This window comes from Lathamus discolor, chromosome 15, assembly GCF_037157495.1.
Source record: "Lathamus discolor isolate bLatDis1 chromosome 15, bLatDis1.hap1, whole genome shotgun sequence".
In the NCBI taxonomy this organism is placed as follows: Eukaryota; Metazoa; Chordata; class Aves; order Psittaciformes; family Psittacidae; genus Lathamus; species Lathamus discolor.
In genome coordinates, this window is record NC_088898.1 from 7,091,631 (window position 1) to 7,119,142 (window position 27,512).

Below are 27,512 nucleotides of genomic sequence, written 5' to 3' on the forward strand. Positions count from 1 at the left end.
ATCAGACCAAATATGATTTCCCTAAGATCGCAGAGGAAATCGATGCCATTGAACCCACATTTTCTTAGTGCCACTTCACTGCCTTAGTTACTTGACATCCTTTCATCCCTTTCTGGGCAGCAGTCTTGTGTACATAATGCAATCATTCCTCTTGGGGTTATTAAACCTGTTTTAAAGATCAGCTTTTCCGGGAATCCACAAGGAACCAGGAAAATTAGGCAGTTTTTCCTTGTCTTCTTTTGCCTGGGCTTACACCTCTAGGCCATGATGGCAAAAGAATGGGGAAATGAAAGACAAAGCTCTGAGGCAGTGGTAGAGATCAGTCTGTTGACTTCTAACCCCACAGTTTGTTGGTTTACCCATCTCAGGTTCTGTTTATTTCCAGAGTGGGAGATGGAGTTGCTAAAATCCATTGGAATCGCTATTTGTATTGTCTCCAGTATCCTATGGCTAGGAAAGATATGCTGCTGTAAGGCTGGATTTCCCTTCAAAAACTAAAACTCCTGATTGTTTTGGACACAAGCTTGCTTCATTTAACTTGCTCCAGAGACTGGGATAGCTAAAACAGATACAGTCCTGTGGTTTTGATTCTGAGCCATCTTTGAAGGTCAAAATTGGCCTTTTGTGGTTCTTCCTCCTTTCTGTGTTATGGGTTCTGCAATATTAAGATTTTTATCTTACCCTATTTTATCAGCTCTATTCTGCCATCCCTAATTTGGAGCCAGTGGAGGTGGGGAGGGTAGAGGTGATAAGGAGGTCAGACAAATGCTTCCATTGATATCCCTGTAATAAAAAGAGCTTTACTTTCCTTTCTGCTGATAGCAGTTAAAGAGGCTTTGCTTTTGATAAAATTAACCTTGGAGCCAGAAACAACAGAAGCTGCTCTGATTTCATCAGCCCTTCTATCTGAGGAGACGTGATCACTTACTAGCAATGAAAGGGGACATGTTGCCTAAACAGGCTACTAATATAATAGGACAAATTCCTCCCCTCAGCTGAGCACAGTGGATGCACTAAGTTTCAGAGCCTTGTCCCACTGTGGGGATGGAGAGAGAAGGAGAAAAGCATGGGTACTTGGAGGTGGAACACATTGATTACTGGCATGCTCACACCCATTTACACCTTCACATGGACAAGCTTAAACCTCCTCCTGGTCCCCTGCACTGCACATGTTTGCTTTGCATGATGTCTTTTACAGGACATTAGCTTGAAGTCAGTGCATGTCTTAAGGCTGCCCACATGCAGAACTGTTAAGTTGGGTCATGGTCCAAATAGGTATTTCCTCAAGAAGGCACTGATTGGAGGGACACTGAAAGGATGGTAGCCTTGTTTCTCCGTTCTCAGCACTGTTTCAAAGTCAGGGATGATTTTGTCTTCTCAAACTTGAAGCCATGTTGTTATCACAAGCAGATTTTATGGTTTAAGTGCTCCCCCAACCAGCCATTTATCAAATGTTTCCTAGCTCTAAATTCCTTACTTAATGTGTTAGTAACCACTTCAAAGAAGTACCTGTGCCCCATAATACTCAAGTACTTCACCATAAAAGATAATGGTTATGATTATGATCTGCATAAGCAAAGGCCATTGCCTGGTCTATGCTCATAGTATAAAGGGATTTGCCTCACTTCTCCCTCCACTCAAATGTTCTGCTGTGCACCCAGAGCTGTTAACACTGCCCTGAGCTGCTGTCACCTGAGACTGAAATAACTAATAGTCACAGCTGTTGTTCAGAGGTGGAAATAAAACTCGTTAATTTGCTTGGAAGCTGCTATCCAAGACCATTGTGTAGTGCAATGGATCTGGGACTGAGAACAGAATGATGTGCTCAAAAAGGGTGGCGTCTGTGGTCCATATCTGTGTATCTAGGGAGCGATGCACTTTGAGGGGTAGAGCTGATGGACCTGATACACAGCCAGTTTTGGGTTCTCACCTAAGAAAGTGTTAGTGGAAGAAGGCTTTAGCCTAAGCAGTTGTCAGCCCTGGCAGAGCATCCCCATCATCCCTTTGCCTTGAACAGATCCCTCCATGCAAACATAAAGTTTATCTATCCCAAGGAACTGAGTCTCCTTTATCACCCGTCACTGCTTTTGAATGGATAGGCAAACTCATAGAATAGTTTGGGTTGGAAGGGACCTTTGAAAGTCATCTAATTCCAGCATCCCCTGCAGCGAGCAGGGACATCTTCAACTAGATCAGGTTGACCAAACCCCATCAATGGCTTCAGCAGGAGGATGAAAAGAATCTTTTTCATTTCTGGGGAAGAGAGCTCTCCAAAGCACTGCTGGAGAAGCTTTCCAAGGACCTTCTAGGGGGAATCTCTGCCAATCTACCTCACTGTTGGTTAGCGCAGTGTTTTAAGCAGCTCAGGGTACTATTTCCTCAGCAGACAGCTGTAAATGCTCATTGTCAATATGTACAAATAAATATTTCAGGTGAAACAGACAAAGACAGAAGGGTTCATGTCTCCTCTCAAATATACTCTGTGCCTTTCCCTTTCTTTGTTTTTAAATATATTAGTATAATTTCAATAAAGCCTGACAAAAAAGGAGGATGTAAATGGGCAAATCAATTCTTCTGGTTTTTCCCTAGCCAGATTTTGCTGCATGGCAACACTGCCCAGTGATAAGATTATGATTCAGAAGACACAGTTTCTACTTCTGCCCTTACAGTACGACCTTAAGAAAGTTGCATTTGCTCTATTGCCCCCCCCTTTTTTTTCCTTCTATTGCTTCTTTTTTCTGGATTTTTTTTTTCCCTTTTGGATTTATGCATTTTTGGATACATCTGAAAAGAAATCCATGTCCAGTGAGGATTCTGGAAGCTATTGTAATAGGAATTAAAGTTTTTAAGCCCCACATGGTCAATTGCCTACTTACACTGAGTAGTGTGATTGTACAATTAGTCCTACTTACTCAGCAGGGGGAGTTGGAGATTCTCAAATTTCCTTCCATTTCTCTTATTCATTTTCAAAGGGGAAAGAAAAAGCCTTTTTCTGTATGGGTGAAAAAATGTTAATATCTTATTTGGTGTTTTCCTACACAATTGAGGCTTGAAATATGCAGCCACTTCAGTGGGTTTAGAATCAAAGCCTTTCTTCCGTTATATAGTTGTGTGTGAGAGAATTGAAATTTCCACACGCCCATTCACAAACTAATTGATTCTTCTAACTGTAATGCAATTTCTTCCCCCTGCATCTTTTGGACAAAGCATTTACAGTGGTATTGTTTCGCTGTAAGCCCACACTGATAGCGTTAAGTCATTTAGCGTGAAAAGCTGGTTGGAATAGAGCAACAGCAATAACACGCTGGTTATGAGTGGGGTTTGTGGGTGAGCAAAAGCCTCACTTGAGGGTGTGCGGTTGATGTCATCTTCAAGAAGACAGTGATATATGGTAGTCTTCTTTGTAGGGTCACAGCACGGTGGTTTTAGGACCATCGTTTCCACTCAAGATGACTTGTATCTCTTTAAAAATATCATGCTTGAAAACAGGTTTTCTGATAACCCTCATCCCAGGTAACCCACGTTTTTACATAAGGTGTGCAAAATCAGAGGCATGGACAGGTAAAAGCAGGGAAGCTGTTTGGAAAGAAGGAGTAAACTCTGGGATCTGAGGGTTTGGGGAGGCAGCAAAGCACAAGAGCTGTGGGGCTGGTGTATGCTTGCCACATGTACACTCAAGCATAGTGCAGACTGCAGCAGAATCACATGGTTTTGGTTGGGTGGTTGCATTAATAACTCACCTACAGTTATGAGGTGAGAATAGATTTAAATGCTATGATCAAGTCTGGAAAAGATAGAAATATTGGGTTATTCAGTAATTCAGAACCCAGCTTCTCCCCTATTAATATGCACATACCTGTATCTATATCTTTCTATATATGAACAACCTTGTAATGAGTTTGATAGGGAAATATCAGAGTCAGTTGAAGTTTTATTGGTGGTGTTGTGGAACTGTTCTGCTTTGTCTAAACTGCTTGCTGGACTATCCTGATTTCCACCTATATTTAAGCAACTTGACTGAAATAAATACAGCCTGGTTTTCAGCCTGGGTGTTTTCTGTGCACAGTACTGGTCTTTGACGCATACACAAGATAGTAATTAATTTGCAGTTTCATTTGCTAAGAGAGATGTTACCTGAGAAATCTCTAGATGGATGGCAATTACTGTTTTATAGCCCACCACAAGCGTTTTAAATGGAATACCACCTCTTTACACAAACTCTTCCTTAAAGATCAGTGTTGGGCCTTCCACTCCACTATCTCTTTCTTTGGAGCTTGCCTGGGAAATCCCCTGTGTGATGGGAAAAGGAGGGCCTTGCAGAACAGCAGTCGATGTCTTACTGCACTTGAAGCATTTGTAAACAACTTGCGGTGTTTGCTCAGAGGTGCATTTTTTTTTTTCCCCTCCTGCTGTATTTGTGATGAATGCAATGAAATGTGAGGGAAATGGAGGTCTCCTAAGTACATTTTAATTTAGATGAAAAATTATGCATTATTATGCCATACTGCTGATTGTTCTGACATAATTGATCGGGAAGGCCATCCACAAAGAACCACAGGGAAGCTTGACTTTGAGGAGACTACAGCAACTGAATTAGAAGCGTGATAGAAAACAGTGCTCTGGGTTGGGAAAGAGAAACACTGGGTTTTTGTTTCAGTTTTGCCATTCTTTAAGGGAATTCCCTCCTTTTCCTGTGCTTGTTACCCCTCAGGAAAAGAGCATCAAAGATTTTGATTTATTCTTGATTCTTGAAGTGGCAAATTAGGGATTTACACATTGGACGGAGAATTCTTGCTTCATAATGAAAGGTCAGTCTTGACACACATAGGGAAAAATTCAATTCCCCTTGTTCTGCATGTCAGCACAATACCAAGACTGTGGTGCAATCCTCTGCAGCTCCTTGTCCAGGCTGTTGGTTGGATGAATGGTTTTGGTCCTGCAGCCTCAGTGCAACATCTGGAGCTGATGGACTTGGGTAGTGCTGATTCTGGATCTTTGGGTGATGATGTGGAGAAGCCTTGTAGGTTCAGGGGTCTTGTCTGGCTGCTTTATCAGACAGATATCCTGGTGGCCACTGACTGGAGGGAAAGAATTTTCATCCAGGAGACCAAATCCTCACATGTAAAATAAGTCTGGGACATCCCTAGCTAATTTTCTCCTTATATTTGAATGAAACTCTTGTAACACTGGGCTATGCAACCCAATATCCTAACAAGAGTACTTCTTAGCTGATACTGAATAATAAAGTAAATGTCTTAGTGCAAATAGCACATAATCTACGGCACCAGTTATGCACTGAGGGATAGGAAGTAATGTGCTCATTCCTGACCACCAGAAGCAATCAGCATAGACTCTGAAGCATAAGGTCTGATTATCTTTAGGCCATAATTCTGCTTGCCCACTTGCTGGTGGTATTAATAATAACTATAAAATAACATTTTCCAGTGCATATATGTTTGTATTACAACATTTAAAACCTCCACGGCCATCTTACAGGGTGAAAATGGAACAAATTGAAATGAAAACAAAGCAAATAACTTGTCTGTCCCCTCCCAGTCCACCATTAGTTCCCTAAGGAACTGCTATTATGTTCCCAAAGACTTCCCATACACCTTATGGCAAATGATTTTCCAGCCTCCTCTAGGTGTTGGGGATTTTCACAGAGGTAATTATAATTATTTTCATTCTGCTTGGAGGTATCATCTTGTTGTAAAGGTAGTGTGAAATGGGAGCCCTTATATGAGAAATTGGTTTTGTTACAATAAACCAGCTATGCTGCTGTTAATTCCCACTCACAATGTGAAGGCAAAACTTGGTATATTCTTCTTAAGCTTTTAACCCTGAAATACCAGTGTTGGAGAGGTAAGAGTGATGGAGTGGAGCTTGCAACTCCCAAATTGCATTGATTATGGACCGCAAAAGGCTTTCAGAAGGCCAAGCTCATCTTTACAGTAACTGTGTGTGTAGTAAACCCTATCCAAATGGTAAAAGAGAATGGGAAATGAAGAAGAGAAGGAAAACTACTTGTTTTGGGTGAAAACAGCAAGGTGAAGAGAGCCTCACCTCCGCTGGCTTTACACATAACTCTCAGTATGGACATCTCTAAAACAAAGAAGCATGTGGATTTGCTTCCAGGTAAAGAAGTTGGTTGTGAGTTTTTGTCAGGATCTTTCCAGTTCTCAGTTATGTTTCAAATCCTGCAAGAATGAATCTTCATAGGCTAGCTTGAGAGATCAGTGCCATTGATGAACTAAGGCATTAGGAATTGCAGAGATGGAGGCCAAAGTTGAGAATAATGGGAGCTTAAGAAAAGGAGTTAGCTTTGGGAAGAATTTGGGGCAAGTCATTGAGATTACTTTGAACTGCCTTCCCTGTGTTGCTGAAGCACTCAGAGCCTTATCTGCCTTCAGGAAAACTTGCTATCCAGAGGATGCTCAGAAATCAAAATGTTTCTTGTAAGTGTATGTTAGGACAGAGGGGGATATCTCTCACCTGGAACTGTGCAATCCGAGGCAACAGGCAGCTTTGGTTTATTCAGACCCTTATGAAATAGTTGCCATAAACCTTTTCTGCCCTGACTTAGAGGATGCATTGCTTTGACTGCAATGGACTTATGCTATCTCTAGAGAACCAGCTGAGAGTTCACACCCTACATGGATCTCCAGGGGAAGAAGAGCAAACGGAATGCAGTTTGAGGCAGTTTTGAAGAGACTGTTACTGACTTCTGCCTAGCATGATTGTTAGCACATGCTCAAAGCAAGCCCTGAAGTCTAAAGGCAACTATGGCAAACCTGTGTAAAAAATGTCCCATCTTGACACGAAATGATAGGGTTTTCCCTGCACTGCCAATAAAAATGCCCAGCAAAAAGGCTATGCATGTCTTACATTGTCAGAATAAGACTTCAGAGATCTTTATCCGATGCACAAGATGTATTCTGCTTGCTCTTCCCTGGGCTAAATGTCATCCCCATGAGAACAAATGCTCTGCTTCACCTCTGCATTTCATAGCTGAATGCATGTATAATAATTACTTCTACTCGGGGTTTTACTTAGTGTCCAGTGTCCTTAAGCTCTCCTCATCAGTATTAGCCTCCTAAACCTTTTTACATATGAGCTCCTATGAGCTGCTTCTCTGCTCCCCTGCCCCAGTTTGGTCTTATTTTCCTTTTGAATCTATATGTGTATAATAAAGCGCCGAGCTCAAGCTGAACACACTCTTCCAATTAAAGCCCTACCAGAGCACAGCTGAGGGGAATAATTGCCTCGCTTGTTTTACACAGAATACTCTATTAGCAGCTTGATCCAGGACTCGCCATTCACCCAGACTATTTGGTCTTGCTCTTTTTCAGCCCTCAGCAGCACATGAAAAGGCAGGTATAGACTCTGCTTGGCCAGCTCTGAGATGCCAACAAGCCATTGTTACCAAGCAGCAGAGCTTATCTGTTTTGTCTTTTTCATTCCTCTTGTATGTGGAAGCTTTTGCATCTGCTTTTTCCTTATTACCCTGACATCTTTATGCCTGTGGAAGGTATATGTTTTTCGTTTCCTTGAGCCTTCCACTTAGTTGCAACACCCTGTTTAATGCAGTGCGCAGGATGAAAGCTGTTATCTGATTCGAGTTTAATGTTCAAAAGTCCTCAAGCTGCTTTATCTAAAGATCCTCCTTGTATAATTGTGTACTTAGAATTCAGCTGCAGTGTAATAGGCCAAGTGCTCTGTGCTCTGCCTGGGATTACAGAAAAGTTACTATTTGTTTCTAAGCAAATAGGAATAGGGGGAGGGAAAAAAGGTGGGAAAATTACAACATAAGGAAATGTATTCAGCTGGGTTTCAGCAAAACCTGCCCCAGGGTTTGATGTATTCTGGAATTAGATTGGATTTAAGGGCAGTGAAAAGGAGCAAAATCAGCAGTCTGGAGAGATGAGGATTAAAATTCAAAAGTAATAGAAAGACTTTAGGAAGCTCTAATCAAGGAATCAACCCTTTTGGGCTCAGTGCTGTACAAAAATGTGGTATAAAGTTTCTGAGTGATCCTGGCATTTAAATCTATCTCCTGCATGTATTTCCCTTTGGATGCATTTTAAAGCCACTGTATTAATGTTATGAAAGCAAATTATTTAAGTGAGAAAATGAGTAAAAGGGAGAACTCATGGGTTGAGATAAAGACAGTTTAACAGGCAAAGCAAACGAAGGAATCCATTCGCACTTCCCGTAGTCAGCAGGTGCTCAGGGCTCCAGCACACATGGCAGTGACTTGGGAAGACAAACACCATCACTCCCAGCATCCCCCCTTCCTCCTTCTTCCCCAGCTCTATACACGGAGCACGATTCCATATGGCCTGGGATACCCCTTGGGTCAGTCGGGATCAGCTGTCCCGGCTGTGTCCCCCGCAACCCCTTGTGCCCCCCCCCGGCTGCCTGGTGGGGTGCGAGGAGCGGAGCAGCGCTGTGTGAATGGCTGTGCAAGCGCTGCGCAGCAGGAGCCCAACAGCCGGGGGCTGGCAACAGCGCATTCCAGTAGGAACCGAAACATCCCGGGATTGGCAACGGTTTCCAGCACAAACATCCCGCGATTGGCAAGTTTCCAGCACTAACAATCACACAGCCAAGTACCGGCCACGGTGTTAAAAGTTAACTGTCTCCCGGCCAGCACCAGCACATCGGAATCATCCCTGCGCTCATTCAGGATGCGTTAGTACGATCAAATCTGAGGCTGAACATATTGCTGTTATGAAAAGTATTTACAGCCTCCAGCTCAAATACACAGTAAAAAACATGGCAGGGAAGTAAAACAAATAAATCATAAAGACAAAGAAAGAGGAGAAAGGAAGCTTGAATATGTCATTTTATTGGGGGAACAGCAATACAGGGAGATTAATGGTTTCATTTGAAGTTGCAGCACAGTCTGTGACAGGATCAGGAGCAGAATCCAGGTCTTTTGTGGGAAATTGGATTTGTGATGAAAAACTTTGTGCACTTTCTTAGAATTAGGGAAATTTCACCTCACCTCAGCCGTGAGCTCCTTCTAGGAGAGATGGGAACTTAGAGGCAGAGGCAAGAGGGCTCTAAGCTCACATCAGTTTCTCTCTGCCTATTTTCACTTCATTAAAGGACTCATTCTAGCTCAGAATTCAGTGCCTGGCTGATGAAGCTGATACTCAATGGTCAAAGCAATGTGTGAGGCCAGGAGGTATTTCACAGGCATTTTGTTAAAGGCATATTCCATTCAACTGCTGTGAAACTTCAAGTGTTTCAACCAGGGAAAATCTCAGCGCTTGTTAAGATGATGGTTAAAAACCCTCTGAGCCTTAACATTCGCGTTGATGGAGATCACGTCTCATCTAAAACTGTGAACCTCCCTGCGTTTCACACCTGTCAATACTCAACCACCATCTTGCCATGGTCTTAGCAAAGACAGAAAATAAATTCAATACAGCTTTTTTGCAGCATTTCTCAAGCAATCACGAAATGTCCTGAGGTGTAATTAAGAAAGGAAAAAACCTTCCTGACATTTTAGGGGAAAATACATATTCAACTCTGCTCACAGAAAGGAAATTAATTCTATATAAAATGGTAGCCTCCTTAGACTGAGTAATGAGGACAACTCTCTGCTACAGACTGAAATAACAATGAGGGTTATGTGATTTTTATAGGCTATCCTTACTACTCTGTTCTAGAGAAAAAGGGAAAGGAGGAAGTTACAGAAGCCTCTTGCATGAAGACCTTCACACCTTTTGTGACCACAGTGAGACACAGAAGGGTTGCTCTGTCCTGCCAGCAGCCCCTGAGCTGGCATCGTAGGCTTGCAAGCAAGTGGCATAAACTTACAGAGTCATACAATGGTTTGGGTTGGAAAGGACCTTAAGATCATCCAGTTCCAACCCCCCTGATACTGGCAGGGACACCTCACACCAGAGCACGTCACCCAAGGTTCGGTCCAACTTTGAAATATGTAAGATCGGGTAAGTTCAGGGTGCAGTAATTATTAAAGCATGATTAAAGGTTTGCCATTGAACCAGTATGGTCAGGGCAGGCAGGATTCCACCACCAGCAGTGCCAGGGTAAGGATGCAGGTTCAATATGCTTAGCTGATCCTAACTCACCAGTCCAGCCAAGGTTTTACGCAGCTATCAAAGAGTTGTCTAAGGACAACCTTAAGCATGCCTTCAAAGCAGGGCTTAAACTCACCCCTCTAAATGCTGAGATGCCTTATAGACTTTGCTGTCAGCCCCTGCTGACATGCTACCATCCTCTGTATTCTCCTTTCCTGTGCGTCCTTGTTACAGCAAAACCTACTTTGCCACAGACAGTGAGCGCTGAAATGCGCCTGTGTAGATGGGCACACAGAGCATACCATTGACTATGCATATGTACTTGCTCTCAGGGAATATTTGCTATGTTGGAGTAGGGTTTTTTTGTGAGTTTTCTTCCCTGCAGAAATCATTTGACTGCTGAAAAGTCAACGGAGTCGTTTTCATGCACTTCTCTTTTGCAGCAGCAAGGGCATAAAGGTGCCAATGGAAAATTGCTTTGGTACCTTGAACTGTAAATGATGCTGTTTTCATGATTCATCAAATCCGTCTGAAGCAGAGGTGGCGTGTCAGCAGGGCTAGGCAAAGTTTAGAACATAATAGGGCCCAGGAGGTGAGAGACATGTCTTTCATTTCAGTGGTGCATCTTTGAAATGACTGCTGGAAATAATTAGGTTCCTTGATTTCCATTGCCATTTGGTGCTCTTCACGCTAATCAGAGTAACTACACATTTGCATGAACTGAAGGGAATAGGAAGATTTCTTATTAGAAAGAGCCCATAACAAAGATAAAGGTCTCTTGGCTTCTGCATTCGTTGGCCCTGCCATTCTGCACTGCACTTCATGTCTGGCCAAAGAGGAGGTGAAAAAATGTATATGGAATATCTATTAAAGAGCCTTAGATCTTTGTAATCTTTAAACTTTGGTTCTGCTAAATATTCCAACCTCTTTTTATTTATTAATAAATGTTTCATTCTGTCTCTTCCTAAACTTACATGGAGCTCTTAGGTCACGCAGCCTGTGAGATGAATCACGGGGTGGGGGGGGGAATGGAATAAAATCTGATTTCTAATCACTTTGAAGGACTCTTTAAGGATTTTAGGGGTCCAGTGTTTAAAGAAGAGAGTGGGAGTTGTGATGTCTGACCTTTCCCATCCAAACCCAGCATTAATTTATAGTTCTCTTACGATCCGGAGCACATCAGCTTCCCCTTTCTGTATCTCATTTTATCTATATGTAAAATTAGAAGAGGAAAAATATGACCCTATTTTACAAAGGTGTAACAGGTCTTAATAAATTCCTGATATTAAAGTGCTGCAAAGGCTTTTCCTTATAAAATATAGGCTATGTTTTCAAAAGAGCTCAGCTCTTATTTAGGCGCTTCTGCAAGAACCTGAGGCATTGAGGATGCCTTATGTCCTGAACCTTTGCAAATAGCTGGTTATGAGAATCTCAGTATTCCCTGTGGGATGCTGAGCTCTTAGAGCAATCCAGATTTTACTTATGGGCCAAAATTGGATGTAAACTCCTTTGACAATCTGTTCCTAATTTGAGAAGTTTGAGCACAGGACAATCCAGTCCCAAGGTGCCTTGATCCTGTAAATTAAGAGTTTGAAAAGGAGTTTGTCATAGGAACTTAGTTGTATGGAGGATTCCTGTTCTCATTGAGGACAGTGGGAGTTTTGACACGGATTTCTAAGGAGCCAGGTTGTTTCCTCCATGGGGTTCGTTACTGGATAAATTCTAGCAATGAGATTAGGCAAGAAAACTTGCTAAGAAAGAGAGACCAAGTAGCATTTGTCTTGACAATCAAGAAGGTCTGCTTTGCTTTTGAGTTACCTCTTTCCCTACAAGTACATTATTCTTTCTGCCAGCGGGTGTTTCTGTAAGTATGGATTGAGGATGAAGGAAGGGGACAAGCAGAGGAATTAGAGCTTTAGAAACATTCCAGAACACAGAGAATGAAAGGTAGGAAGTTATTTTTCAGGAGGCCAAAGTAAAATGATATTTTAAAGCAAGAATTACCATCCTACCATAGACTTTTCTATGATCTATGGCAAGTGTCCATTTGTTGTCGTAGAACTGTGAGATACATGAACATACAATAAAGTCAAGATAGTCATATATGACACACTGTTTAAGCATGAGACGTATCTCCTCTTGCTTTAATTATGTAAAAAGTTGATATTTTACCTAACCCAGCTTCCTAAGCTTCCTCAGTAGGCAAGGGGGAGGCAGACAGCTTCTTGACCCAAGGTTTCTAAAATAGGATGAACAACACTTTAGAGCTGTCTATTCATCTTTATGTTAATAATAAAAAGGGCCTGGACAACTACCTTTAGAACTCACTCTTAACATAAATTTGGATTACCAAAGTAAAACACTGTTGTGGTTTAGAGTTGCATGCTAACTGTAGCAATTCTCTTGCTGGAGACAGGCAGAATTACAGCATCTGTTGTCCCTGAATCTGTGTGCTACAACTTTCTCTGAGTGGCTGAGATTTAAGTTCATTTAATGCTTATTCTGTAATGCTTCTTCAAAAAGAAAAAGCTCTTTCCTTGTCTGTAGTTGATTTCTTATCAGGTTTACAGTTTGTGGTAGAAGCAGTCAGATATCCTCTCCAGATCCATTAAGTGCAATGATTGCTGGAGGGGAGCCTCTTTGGCTGCCTGAAATCACCTATCTGTGGCTTCAGATTTTTCCTTCCAAATTCAAATCCATCACAGCTCCAGTTCTCCTGGTGCAGGTGGATTTCAGAGAATCACTTCAGCCTTGACAGGCCATTTCTCCATGTTAGACTGTGTGGATACAGAAAGCTTTTCCTTTCTTTACCCTTTGTTTTTGTGGAAGCAAATCTCTGTGTGGCTGCTGTTGCTTTCTGCATGCAGTGAAGACGGACTCCAAAGTAGGCATTTCTGTGTTCTCACTGTTCTTCAGAACTTGTCATGAATTCTTCATGGTGATACATCACCTTCCCACATCCTCTGAAGGACAAGCATGCCTTGACCCAGTAACCATTTCAGCAGAATTGCTAATTCGTTTTAGAAACCTAAGTTTCACTCGAGAGGAAAATCATATCCAAAACCATCACCTCTTCTCCCTATATCCTGAGAGTGTAAAAAAGACATTGCTCCAAACCATACTTCACAGGCTTTTTTTCTCTCCCCTCTCCCCGCCCTCCCCCCCACTGCCCATGTTTCCAGCCTCTCATGCAGTGCCACTGAAATTTTAGGAGCATTGAAGTTGTTGCTAGTGAACTGCATGGGGCTGACTTGAAAACAACGTCCGTTCCCTAAGCAGCCTGAGGGAGGAAGCCCTCTCCTGCTCATCTTTTCCTTCTGAAGGTAGAATAAAAACCATAAGTGAACAGAGAACAAAGCTTCTGAAGGTGCCTCCGCGTTTTCATTTGGATAGAAAACATTTATAAAGTTTTGCTTTAATTCTCTCAGATCTTAGTTACAAATTTCTTTTACAACTTTAAAAATGCAGCAAATGTAGCTAAATTCAAAGGCACAGTGGGAAAGAGGCAGAAGCTTCAACCATAGGGTTTGTAGTTTCTAGTAAACAGCTCTCTTCTTGGCACCAGTGGAAGGCTTCCATGGCTGTATTTAACCTAAGGGCTGCTTGCTAGCAATCAAGACCTTCTGATCTCTGTCAGCTGATCCCCCAATTACTTACCAGTTTGGAATTGAAGAGGGGAAAACAAAATAGCTTTGTTAATTAAGCAGGAAAATCCTCTTGACCTGGGCAGGTGCTGGGCTGTTGCTGTGGAACACCTGCAGGATGTCTTCAACAGATTTATGAGTTACAAGACTTGACTTTCAGCTGCTAAGGAGTGTGGTTTGATTTATCAGGGTGGATGATTCCCTTACCCCTGGGGAATCTCATTTTCTTACAGGTGGATTTTTCTCTTTACAGGTAATGTTTTCTTGATTAAAGACAAATTGTTGAAGACTGTGTTACATATCCCAGAGGAGAGAGGCATCATTAGGGTGGCTGGATGTAGTACTAAGATGAGCAGTGTCTCCAGCAGACTCTGTGCAGGTCCCAGATAACAGCAACCTTTTATGATTAAAACTCCTTGTCAATGAAAGCTAAGTTTCTAGTTCCTCTGTTCATACAGGCTATTGGGTGCTATTGGTGGATGCTGAAAGATATAGGCTCAAAAAAGGAGGTTTTGGCTCAGCAACAGGTTGCATTTTAGACAAGCTCAACTGTCTGAAAAAAAAACAGGCTGTATGGATAATCCTGGAGTGGGAATGTTAGATTAAATGCTCGGATCCTTCGCAATATTGAATCTGGGCTCAATCCTATTTTAGTGAAATAGAGAAGACCAAGACAAATCATTAACCACCACTAGCTGAGGTCTTTAGGTGAGGACCTGAAGCTCTTTTCTGCCTCTCACCTCTCTGGGGGAAAATTTAGATCCAAGGTGATGCATATAGGAAGCAGTTTCCCCACATTCCAAAATAAGAGACTACAGTTGTTCTTTCGGTGTGGGGTGCTTAAAAGCAGGAAGAAAACTGTATCCAGTGCAGACTGCTTTCCTGAAGGAGCATGAGGGTTCAATTAGTCCTGTGATCTTGCTGAAGCTTCATAGCCAAGAGTTAGCTGTTGCCCAGGGGGTATGAGTGCTTACAGCATGTAACACACATACACACATGTATATCTAAAAGACAGTAGTCTCTTGTGGCTAGAAATGTGGTCAGCTGAGGGCAGGTTTGTACGTGGCCTATGTGTCTTCCTTCTCCCAGATGTGAATTTCATCCTCCATGAGATGGAGCAGTGCTATTGCCACTGTTTCAGACAGAGGGAATGAAGACATAGAGAAGCTCCTCGAGTTGCCTAAAATCATAATTGTAGCTTCTGGGGGATTGGAGAAGGCGGCAGCTGAACAAGGAATTGATCACAAGCCTTCTGATAGCACCAGGATGATTAGAACAGCCTGCTTTATCTGCAGGTAGGTGTAATTCCACTCTTTTTACCCAGCCTTTTGTCTGCCTTGTCTTCTGAGATAGCAGGCTCTTTAGAATAGGTACCATCTGATATTTTATATAGCACTTAGCAAAATACAGCCCCAATCTCGCTGTGCCTCGAGGCATTACCATAATCAGTGCATTAGGGGTCATTTTTTCAAACAGAGATTTGAAAATAACTTTGAGGAGTCTTTTGTAATGAAAGTTCTTGTTTGCTGCTCTCCGGAGAGAGAATGGAAGGGGGGGAATTTATGTTCTCTCTCATGCAGAGTTGCACATCTACATTGAAACTTGAAGGAGATGCAAGTCCCCAGCTCCCCCCAGAGGAATGGAGCACTCTGGGTATTTTGGATGCGAAAAATACGCTATGTTCTAAAAGAGCCAAGATATTTAGCTTTGAAAATTAGCTACTCAGCAGGCCAGCATTAAAATTAATTTAATGGAGTGTAAATTAACATACTTGACACTTTTTTTGATCATTTCTCATAGACAGTGCTGACCAATAGAAATAAAAGCATTTTCCCTCTTAAGGTCAGGACAAGAAAATGCACAGATTTACCATTGCCACCTCATGGGGCGCTTTCCTCTTCAGGAGTCACTGTAGTGCATCAACTTCCAGTCTTTAAATATTAAGCATGGGCATATGCTTTTGCATATAGTATAGAGACATTTTAAAACTCGGTTTTAGTCACTGACACTGGAATGTGGAAAGAATTTTCCTTTCAAGTCCGATGTGGAAGTTAATGAAGTTCACTCTTGAGTTTCTAGGCAGGATTCTCTCAAAGTACATAGGACTATTTATAGCCTAGTCCCCAAAATGCAACCCGCTGAAACTTTGGCTGTGTTGATAAGTGATAAGAATGTCATTTGAGGTTTATTTTTTTTTTCCATAATAATTTAATTGTCATTGTAAAATGCCTCATAGTTGGGACAGATTAAATTGCCACAAAAGCCATTACTGAAATTCATAACCCCCTATAAATGTAAAGTGTTTGCTGTTGAGCCATAAATAACCACACTCGTTCCAGGAAAATGAGGTGCAGGAAATAAATTAACAAAATCCAAACACATAGGACATTAGGTTGCAACCATTTGCTGACGGGAATTCAGCTGAGCCCAGAGGAGAGGCAAATTCAATGTTTAATTATGGCCTCAGTAAATCATGCCCCTTCTGTGTGTTTTGCCATATCGACGTGTTGCTAAGATTATTTCACAGTCCGGTTCAATAGCACTGGTAAAGTATGTACATTTCAGATGTCATTATACTTGAAAAGGGCTGAAGAGCATAATGTTTCTTCAAAGATGTGCAGGATCCACTCGTGGTTAAATGAAAGGAGGTAAATCAATTTTTGTTAGTCTCATGCAAAAGGCTCTGGGTCTGCTCTTCCATCGTTTGCAGCCTTGGTGGTCAGTTTACCTTGTGTTTGGTGGAAGTGAAAACGCAGTAATAGTTCAGAGCTTTCCATCAGTTTAAATGGCCACGCAAAGTTTAGGCCTCCTCCGGCAGATTTGATCTTTCAGCTGGAATGTAGCATCAGCTTGGAAAAAGAATCAGGTTGTAATGATGCTTATTGGAAGGAAGATGGGAAGACTGGGGAGGGACATAGCGGGTGGGAAAAGGAGATTTGAAACAACTTAATTGTGATAGAGAAATGGCATCTGTAGTAAACATATTGAACTGATAAACAATGCAGCTGCTACAGATTTCACACAGAGAAGTAAATGCCATGGCCATATGTAATTCATTACCTGTGTTAATTAGGGAATAAGGAAAAAAAAGAGAAAGAAATTGTAGGAAAAGGGGACAAATCGGATCACCAGAGAGAATCTGTGTCTGCGAACTGTGCATCTGCCCTGTCTTAGGACTGGGCAAGAGATCCTCTACTCTTATTTCTAGCCAAGGCCAGAAATAGCCAGCATCTTTCCTGCTCCTGGATAATGCACTGGGCATTACCTAATTTATTTACATTTTCTTGGGGAAAAAAACAACCAACCTAAACCAACCAAACAAAAATAAAGGAAAATAAATAAAGAAAATGATGGGAAATTAACTTTCAAATCCCTGTCCTGGCATATGCTCACTCCATTTTTTTTCAGCCAGCTCCCTCTCTGTTGACCTGAAGTAAAATTCCCCCTGTTCAAAGCAAAATTAGACCACCTTAGATGACACTTAGATTACAGTGCATCCCCCAAAATGCAGATGGTCCCTGATTTTGAAGGTGGAATAGACTCCAGCACTGATTACAGGCACGGAAGGCACTTTGGAGCGTGGAAGGCTGTAGGGATGGAACATTTCTGCTTCGTAGCCAGTTATTACCTGAACCCACCAATGTGGTCTCACTGCCACATTTAACAATAGCAGCAGGAACTCACCTTGAAGAGACTTTGGATCACTCCTACAGACATGAAATAAACCTAAAGACTCCTTATTAGTCAGTTAGAAACTCAGGGACAGCCACTGAAAATTAGAGAGTTACAGAAACTCTCAGCTTTTAAATAGGGTTTCATGTTAGTACTGTAAATTGATGTAAATGTCACTTTAAAAGAGAATATGGAATAAAAACCTAATAAAGCTGCACAGCACTGCAGGGGTGGTGAGTAAATTGAGGGAATATTTGATTAGATTTCAAATGCCGCTCTTTAATTTGTATGCTCTCACTTCCCCCCCCTCCCCTCCGCCCCTTCCCACACTCCCCTCATCTATTATATCTGCTGGCACACAGTGAATGTTACAGCCCTACCTAAAAGGTTTCTTATTTCTGGATGAAAACCCACATTAGGTTTTCATACCTGGAGGACCCTTGAAGTGACAGCTTCCTCCATACTGTGCCCCAACAGCAGATGGGGAGATACGAAGAGCATGAATTCTCCCCCAGCAATGCATGTCCATGCTGTTCTCTGATACCTGCAATGAGATATGTTTCAACCCTTTGCCCTTTGTGTGCTGAAAATCAGAGCGATTGAAGCCCAAACACCCCGCAGCCAGTCTTGCAATGGGAGGGCAGGTTAGAAGAGGAGACTGCTTTTGGCAACTGCATCTCCCTTCTTAGAGCAAAGCCACTCTGAGGTTAAGTAAGGCTGTTAGCTTCCAGGGTAAACTGTGTTTGTAGAGACTTGGAATCCTAGGACTGGCTGCTTTTGGACTTAAATTGAAGAGTTTTAGGGAAGACTGGGGGGTAAAAGCTCCCGCTTGTTGTCTATCTGGAACTCCAGCAGTGCAGGTGTCCTGCTAACGGTACAGTGCTGTGTTCCAGGAACTGGGACAACCTGTACCACATTCCCACAGTAACCCAATTGCATGGGCTCAGGTTATCCCAAAGTCTCTTTTCCTGACCACCAAAACTTTCCAGTGTCTTTGGATGCTCTGGGTTAACAATGCCAAGACACAAATATAAAGCAAAGACTCCTGGAAGAGGCTTATTTTCCTCCTTTTAAAAGCTTTTGCCCTGGCAGAAAGCACTGTTCTGGTTTAGCAACAGCAGCCTTGTAGTACAGATAATGATCTGAAATCTCTATGGCCATCGGCTAGTTCTCTTTTGCCTGAGTGAACTGTTATTGTGGACTCACTTTTGGCTGCAGACTGGTTGCCTCTGAGCCAGTCAGGCTCTTATCTTCATTCCCTGAGCTTTGGCCAGACTTGCAGAAGAAATGTGCTTAAAGGCTCTTCTTCTGTCTCAGCCAGAGTGTTATCTTGGCGTTGCTGAACCTTTGCTACTCTCTTCTCAGGTGGTATCAGTCATGTCCTTGCAGTTTGAAGCTAGAAACTCTCTCCTTCATCCTTATACATATTATTTCTCAAGTTGAGCAAAGATTGACCTCTCCGTGTCCTTTCTATTCCCCTGCTGCTTAACAGACTGGCAGGAAGGGATGGACTCTTTGCCTTTCTCTCAGAGATCTGAGGGCCTGTCGCAGTGTGTCTATCAGCCTGAACTGTCTGTGTGTTCGTGCTTTCTCAGATAATAATACTAACAGCAACAAGCATGTGTTTCTCAGCCGCTTACCTTCTAACATTTTCAATGCTTTCAAATCCATCCCTTCCAAGAAATGATGGGAACAGTGGAGATGAGACTAGTGAAGGTGAGGATTCTTAGCGGTATTATTCCTTACTAATTTCTTCAGCCACCATTAATTGGTGAAGCAGCATGTAACAGTGCTTTCAAAAGCAGACTGACCATATTGAGTCATTTGTCATAAGCCATTGAGTCATAAAATTGCATCCTCATGGGTGAGAAAGCAAGCAGAGATGGAGGAAAATCCCATTAGGAAAATACCCAGTCTTAATGAGCCTGCAAACTTGTCTCTCCCTTTCTGCAAGGCAGTATCTCTGAACCTCAATGCCTATGTGGGCTTCTAGTTCTAGTGTTAGTGTCTGTTGCTGCCCTAAATGCCTAGGGACAGATAAGAGTGACAAGTTACATAAATTAATGATGCATAGGCTCTGTTCTGCTTGAGTGGGAGAAGAGATGGAAACAGGGAATGGGATGATTGCCGCAATGCAAAGTTTGGCCATATGACACATCAGTTTTGCCTTATCAGACTGCTAGAAGAGCTGTGATAAGACAGTGATTCAGCTAAGCAAAGATGAGACTGACACTTTCCTTATGCCTTACCCACATAAAGGGAACAAGAGCTATTGGCCACTGCCAGATGATTGAGCTCTGTCCAGAGACATTACTAAAATTGCTAAAATGGCCAGTTTGCTGCTAATACACTCTATGTAGTTATTACCCCTTTTTCTCCCCAGATGGTATGTAGCATTGGTGATACCAGCCATTTGGTCATGACTCACTGTTGTTTTACAGACCCTGTCACAAAGCTGTATTTATAGCAAATGAGAAAGGGTCAGGGCTTTCGTCAGAAACAGACTGAAGAGGAAACTTTTAATGAGTTTTTCTTGGAGATCGTCAAACTGTCAGAAGAAACCTACAAAGAATCAGTTGGAAAGGCAAAACTTGACTTTTCTTTGATGTTATCCTCTACACAGGCATTTTGAGGAGTCCCAAGAATCTTAAAGTTAAGATCACTGAGGAATGGTGATATCCAGTTCCTTTTCCATCTCAAAGGCTGGAGCTGCCATTGCAGGATACCTGCACCCTTGCAGGAGTGTGTAGAAAAAACAGTGTTGGGAGAAAGAGCAAATGTCTCAGCTCAACAGCTTGGCACTGTGTTGATGGAGGACTTTGGGCTCAGGGAGGCTCCCTGTTTTATGCATACATGCAATCAGCTTGAGCCCCAAGGAGCTCTTTTTGGCAACTCTCACTCCATTGCTACTGTGTGGCATCAGTGCATTGTATTGGCTGGGTCCTCTTTCATGTCTCGATTCACTTCAATTTCCTAGCCCTGGCCAGGAAGCATCATTGTTACTACACAGCCTCTAACCTCCCTCCTCTCATCTCTTTCAACCTCTCTGGGACACTTTTCTCCCACGTTGAATATGATCTCTGCCTTTGTCCTCCATTGGCTGTTGTTTCCAAGGGCTGTACGTTGCTTTTTCTTATCTCCTTCTCACTCCTTTCCCTCTTCTCTGAAAACTTGTCAATCAATCCAAATTGTTTCAACAGCCAGTGGGAAGCCTCTAACCTTGTCATTGATTTGAACAATGCAAATACTAATGAGTGGAAAACTCATTAAGAGGAAGCAGGAGAATTCTCTCTGACAATCCACCTCTGCTGTAGTGCCAGGTGGATCCTGCTACAAACAGGAGTAAAAATGATGGAGCTTTTAATTCTGGCTCTACTGGTGTGCTATATCTGCCTCACAGCCTGGATACTCTGTCATCCACGTGGCCATATTTTTAAGAGCGATGCTCTGCTTGCATGTTCTAGACAATATGTTTTGAAACTTATTCATCATGAATTGTCCAATCTCTTTAAGCTGAAGCATCAGTTAAACAATTACTTCAAGGCAAAACGAAGCCCACTGAAGAATCACTTGATTAAAGTGAGAATTTACAAGAAATAAAGACTTCAAATATTTCATTATTTATGCTCCAGGGGAAAAACAAGTCTGATTAAGCCAAAGAAGGGGGGGAAAAACAGCATTTAAATTTGAATAAGTATGATGGACTGGCTATTGTGTTGGTGTAAATCAGCACCACTCTTATGCGTTTGCTGTCTGTGTCAGTTTGAGTGAACAGTGCTCTAGACATAGTGTGTTACTTCTCACTGGATTCAGCAGGGATATTGTCTAAAAGGAACTGGAAAGAAAATGTTTGCATGCTACTCATTGCTCTGACGTTTTCTTGCTGTGCTGCTTTTTGGAGAACCACTCCACATGCCTCTTTTTCAGGTATCCATCTTTAATGTAGGGCTCGTAAGATTTATATGTATCACAAGGTGCTTGTGCATCTTAATGAGAAGCATTCAGGAAATGTCATTTCTTGAAAGTTGATGCCCAGGTGCAATGGATCATGCAGTACAGCAGAAGTATTTTCAATTTCTTATTATCACTGTATGGAAGAGATAAGGAGTAATCATTAAACACAAGCATTTATTTAAATGCAGAGTTGAGGTGGATGCTGTAAGCACACAAAAGGCAGAACATTTCACAAGACAAAGGGTCAAACTTTCCAAGTTTGGAATTTTTAGGCCTCTAAATCCCAGTTCAGAGACCAAATATACAATGACTCCAATAACACAATAGTTATGTTGAGCACCCACAGAACCCCTTTTCCATTCTGTGTTTCTAGTCTTCGTGTCTCTCGCACATGTAATTCAGTGGAATACAGCATCGGAGAGAAGCAGGATAGCAGTTACATAGTTGAATGATTTGTGTGTGACCTGCCAAGGCTGTAAATGAGCCACGTACTATCTGCACCTCTTGACTGCATTCCCACTCTTTGCTTCTTCTCTGCAGCATTAAACCTACTGGGCTTGGATCTCACAAGGGCTGAGTCTCACAAGGTTTTGTTTTGTGTCTGGCATGGTAGAGTCTCAATCTTGATAGGAACCTCTTGTCATAGGTCTTAGCAGGAACAGCAAAAATACAGGCAGGAGAAACTGGGGAAATGCGATTACAGGATATAACAGCACAGGAAATCCTAATGCTAGACAGCATGACATCTATAGGTTGGAAGGGCAACACTTTTCAGAGTATAGTTCTGCAGTCAGTAAACTGGGGATCTAATTTTCTTTTCACCTTCCCTTGGAGTGGAAGTGCATCACTGTCCAAAAATGGTGCTAAAGCAAAGTGCTGGTCCTTTATGCAGAGATACGCTTTGCTTTTACGCAGTGTTATCTTAAAGCCATTAGCTGTACGAAAAGGAGTTAGTACTCTCAATCACCAACAAAATCCTGACATAACAGAAGACTTTTTCAATGTCTGAATAAATTCAGCTTTTTATTCCATGCACAGGAAATGTTGTTTCTTCCCCTACAAAAGTCCAAAAGAACACCTCATCATTTGAGGGAAGAATCTTGAAAACTTATAAGAGTATTTTCAAAGAAAAAGTCCTAATCTTTTATAATTAGGGACTAGAATTAGAGTGCCTCTTCCATCAGAGTTAAAGGCAGGGTTCTCCACAGCAGAAAAACATAAACCTTAATACTGATATTCATTATAATGTAACTAAACCACATAAATAGGCCTTGGTGTCACTTCAGTGTGTTGTTTACCAAATGTACTAATGCTCTTTTTGTGTGTTTTTCATAGCAACAGAGATGTATTAGCATTCGTGCTTTCAACAGTGGTTGAAAGCAATTGCATTCTCTACTAGTTACTAGTTACCGTGTAACTAAACTGGAGGCTCCATGTGAAAATGAATAATAATATAAAGTTTTCTCCATTATTTTCCCCTTGGGATGATTTATATAAGCAGAGTGGGTGGTGAATTTCCAAATAAACAGATTTCAGCTCAGAAAAAAGAAGTTTGTATCAATTAGTAGCTGAAGTTCTGCTGAAACACATCCCCTAGACAAAGGGGGAATCCTGAAGGTTCACTAAGGTTTGGCCCTGCTGCATTTCTGCTTCCTAATCCAATAGAAACAACTGCATTTTCTATATACTTCATAAAATCACAAAAGAAAATCTGAAAACTGCTAATATTTCTATTAGAAAAAGGTTGACGGTATTTCTCAAAGTGTTTCAATGTCTGAAGTGATAAAAGCCCTTTTGTTTATGCTTAGAAAAATCAGTCTTTTCAGTCTAGCATCACACTGTTGCATCACATAGTTGGTAACTGACACAGAATTGAGTGGAAAATGAAATATGCTTTTATTCTATTTAATTTTTTTAAAGTACTAATTAATTACTAAAACATGTACCATGGGGTGTGAAGAATTTGCTATTTCTTACTAGCTTTCTGTCCAGACTGGATGTCTAAGAGACAATTTGAAGGTACCGAGCTGTGTATTACAGTACCTACCACTAGAGTACTGTTGACTAAATGCCTTTCTATCAACATGGCAATGAATCTTTGACGTTCTCTGTCTCAGACAAATAAGGGCAAGGTCTGTGGTTAGGAACATCATATCTAATGTCAGATTCTGTGGCTTGAGAAACATTGAAATATCTCATGAGGATAATGATTTTATATAGAAGCAAATTAGTCTGACAGCCAAAGTAGGGTTGTCTCCATAATGGCTCACAACCAATTATATGTATTTTTCTCTATATAAACAACAGTAACATGCCATCAGTAAAGGTCTCAGTAATGAAATAAAACAAGAAGGAACAAAAAGTAGTCCAATCTCCAGGGTGCTTGTGTACCCTGCTTCATAAACTAGTGCCGATGTCTTGAAAACACAGATGCAATACATAGAAATTACCCTCCGTGGCTCACCCTGGGCCTTCCTCATCATAATGCAAGCAGTAGAAATCATGTTCCCTAACAGCAGATTCGGATTCAGTGCAGGACTGAGCTGCCATGCTGATTCTGGCTTTATTCCACAGATCGCCTGCCAATGCACACAGGGGTTCGAGGTCTCCCCTCTGCCCCTTTGGCTCAGCAGAGTCTTCCAGAGCTCCATGGCTGTTGCCCTGGGCTATGTTTCTATTTTATTTGCAATCCTTTGAAAGCAATAGCCAGTTCTGGCAGATGAATTATATTCTGTCGAGAAGCAGCAGGGGATGGCTGGGACTGTCTCTCGCTCCCTCTCTCCCTGAATTCTAATTTAAAGAGAGGAAACAAGATTTCATTGAATTTTAACAAATTAACCATTAATCACTTATGAAAACCTCCTGATGAGGACATGGATTGTCTGGGTTATGGATGGGAACAGCTTCATTTTGCTGTGATTGTTCAACCAAGTTAATCCCCAGCTCTCTTTACCTCCATCATTCTCCTCACCTTGTTCTCTGTCTCTCTCATTGCTGCGTGCTCTTGTCTTCTTTCCCCCACCTCCACCCAACACATATACCCTGCTCTCTCTTGTCCTCTTCCCTAGATGCGCAGCCCCTGCTGAACCCATCTCTGAATCATTTTTGATGTCCTGCTGAATATGGAAATGAAAGAAAAAACAATGTCTTCCGCTGGCTGTGTGGTGTGAATATTTATGAGGGAGCCAGCGAGGAAGCTAAATAGGAGCTATGAGGGAGCCAGGCAGCGAGGATGGCAGCTGACAGGAGCTCATTCAGCAGCACATCCTTGGCTGCCGGCAGCATCCCAGCAGAGTGGGGGCTGTGTGAGTGACAGAGCAGCAGCGTCATCCTTGCTTGGGCAACACAAAAACCAAAGTTGCAGCTGCTTCTCCGCTTCCTTTTTATTCCTCCCTCCTCCCACTGATCAATTTCAGCTACAAAAATAATAATAAAAAAGATTCCTTGGATGTTGTTCAGCTGCAGCAGAGGGTTAGGCCTTAAAAATCGATGTTTATGTTCAACAGGGCTATAAAACCCAAAGCTTCCCTCCACTTATCAAATCTGAATTGGAATCAGAAAAGCCCCTTGGCTTGTCACACGAGGGGTCACAGATGGTGGCACATGGGGATGAAAGCCTCTTTAAGTCAAGGCTCTCTCCCGTGCTGTTTCTCTTCCTGCTCCCATATTCCCATACTCTATAGCAGAGTCTTTTCCACAGGGAGACATCACTCTGGTGAACACCACACAGAGTGTAGTTGGGTACCAGAGACCTGGTGTTGGAGAGGGGATGATGGTGTAAGTCTATCCATTGGATTCAGACCTAGATGGAGCTCTGAAAGATGGCATCTTTATTTTTTCCCTTACGGATAAACCAGACTTAGAAGGAAACCTCTCTGGAGGTTGGGCATGGGCCAGCTGGAGTAAAACAGAACTCCTGAAGGGAATCATCAATCCCTTGTTTCCCCTGAGGTCTGCAGAACCTCTGCAAGGTGATTGATTATTTTGGTAGCTGGACTATGGGGTGTGGCTATTCCTGCTGCCAAGTACAGGGTGCATGTGGAGCAAGGAGAGAACCCTCTTTAAGTCACAGCCTTTAATGTAGTAAATCCCGATCCTACCATGGAGATGCTGAGGATTTCTAACTTACCTGAAACATAATAATATAAAATATCATAATAGAGACATAAAATAGGTCAGCTTTTTGATTGTGGGGTGTGCAAACCCCAGTGCTGGAGCTTGTGCTGAGTGGGACACTCAGCTACCAACCTACTGGGGGTGCACAGAATTGATTGCTTCTGTAGTTAATTTTCCTACCCCACATCCAGTACCTTCCCCATCCAGTATCTTTCACCAGTTCCTCTTCAGAGTGTTCTGGACTGACTCGTCTTATGACAGCTTGCAAGCTGAAGCACATGACTTCTTGTAATGATGTAGGACTGTGAAGCTCCCTCCTTAATGATAATCTTTTCACAGTGATATATAGCCTTGTCTGACTCAGCTGGAAGACCTTTTCACTTCTAGACACAAACTGTGGGTTGTACATATGGCTGAGCTAGAAATTATTTGGTCCATCTGGGTAATCATGTTAATCCTTCTCCTCCATACACAACATTCCTGGTTGTAGAGTTGGTTTACTTCTGGTTTTCATCCTTTATCCACCAAGCCTTCAAAAAATGAACCCACAGCCTTTAACAAGCCACAGGACAACAGATGGATCTGATGACAGAAACCAAGCTGAACTAAAAAATAAAAAGGCAAGAGGGTGAATCTAATGAGATGGATGAAAATACCAATGTATAAATCCTGTGGGATAGTATGTTGGAATATATCACCTGTGCTATAAGAAAAAGTGGTTCTACTGTCTGGCATTGTAGCAAATAAGATGTCTGGAACATGCTATAAACTTATAGAACCAAGCCACTGCGATATAGGAGACCTAAATTAAAATTGATTAGGCTATCTATCTCCATTGATAAATGGCACTGACAGCCTTATAGGCAACCTAGGCAAAATCATCGTAAGGACCCTCCTAAATTTTGTACCTTTGCTCATCCTTCAGTTCAGATGGACATTTATATAGATTGTGAGGGCAAAAATAAACTTCAAAAGACAAATCTCAGTTTTCTTAATTCCAAGGGGGGCTCAGGTATGGCTGCAATGTAAGATGCTTTAAAAAGCCCTGAATGGCTGCATCCCCAGATGTATTGCTATTTGGTTATTAGTCATGATTAGTCATTTTCTCAGTTGTTAAGTCACTTTAAAGATCTTTCCTCAATCATAGCTTGCATTAAATCTCTGCTTATTTACTCATTGCAATCAATCAGTCATTTTGATGGCGAGAAGTTAGAAAAGCTTGAGGAGAGCAGAAGTCTTATTCTAGGTTTTCCTTCAGTTAAATGAATAAAGCTACACCAGAGGTATTTTACACGACATGTACAACATCTGAGTTAGTGCACACTGTATGCATGTTTTGCGACCAGAAGCGTATAGTTGCATTAAAAGGATTTGCAGGAGAAGGGCTGTTCATTAAGATGGCTATTAACTAATGTACAAAGTCATTTAAAGCTCAATATTTTACTTCATTACAGCTGATTAATGAATACAAAGAGTAGCCACTATCATATTTTTAGTTCTACTATAGAAAGCTCTAAGCAATGAATAGGCCCTTTCCTATTATCACTTGTGAAACTGCAGATAAATAGGCAAGTAGCTTCCCAGGCAGACTGTAACTCACTAAAATATATTAATGGCTTGGCTACATGGCTGCAGAGATGGTGTAACATCATGACAGCGACTTACTGCTTCTGGATATCTCTGTAACAAAAAACCCCAAACAGCCAAGCTCAGAAGAGGCCATTATTTAAATAGCTGTCTCATTTCATGTAATTTCAAGTTCAATGGTGCGGCAATTCTGCAGTATTAGATCTACGGAATGATTATTAAAATCACACCTATTCAAAATTAACTATGAATTAATTATAAGAGGAGTTCAGAAATTCAGATGCCTTTTGAGATAGGCTCAAGGGGAAGGAGAGTGTAAGTGTCAAAATCTGATACAGGTTTAACCTGTTGTGATTTCTCCTCTTTGCCTCTGCAGCAGGACAGGTGATTACTTGCACCCTGGATGTGCATAAGGGACGCATCTAATAAGTCAGATGAGTCATGCCCTAGGTGTGTTATTTCTCTCCCTTGATGATAAAAGGAGTCC

The 27,512-nt window shown here is 41.9% G+C and overlaps 1 long non-coding RNA gene across 1 annotated transcript in view; it reads left to right on the forward strand.

Annotated features, from left to right (window-relative positions):
- The window catches only part of LOC136022501 (uncharacterized), a 51,708-nt gene extending 26,947 nt beyond the window's left edge, over positions 1–24,761 (forward strand). The window contains exons 2-3 of the long non-coding RNA XR_010616187.1: positions 14,786–14,991; positions 24,391–24,761. This is a non-coding gene — a long non-coding RNA (uncharacterized LOC136022501). The remainder of the gene's footprint in view (positions 1–14,785; positions 14,992–24,390) is intronic.
- The last annotated feature ends 2,751 nt before the right edge of the window (positions 24,762–27,512 follow it).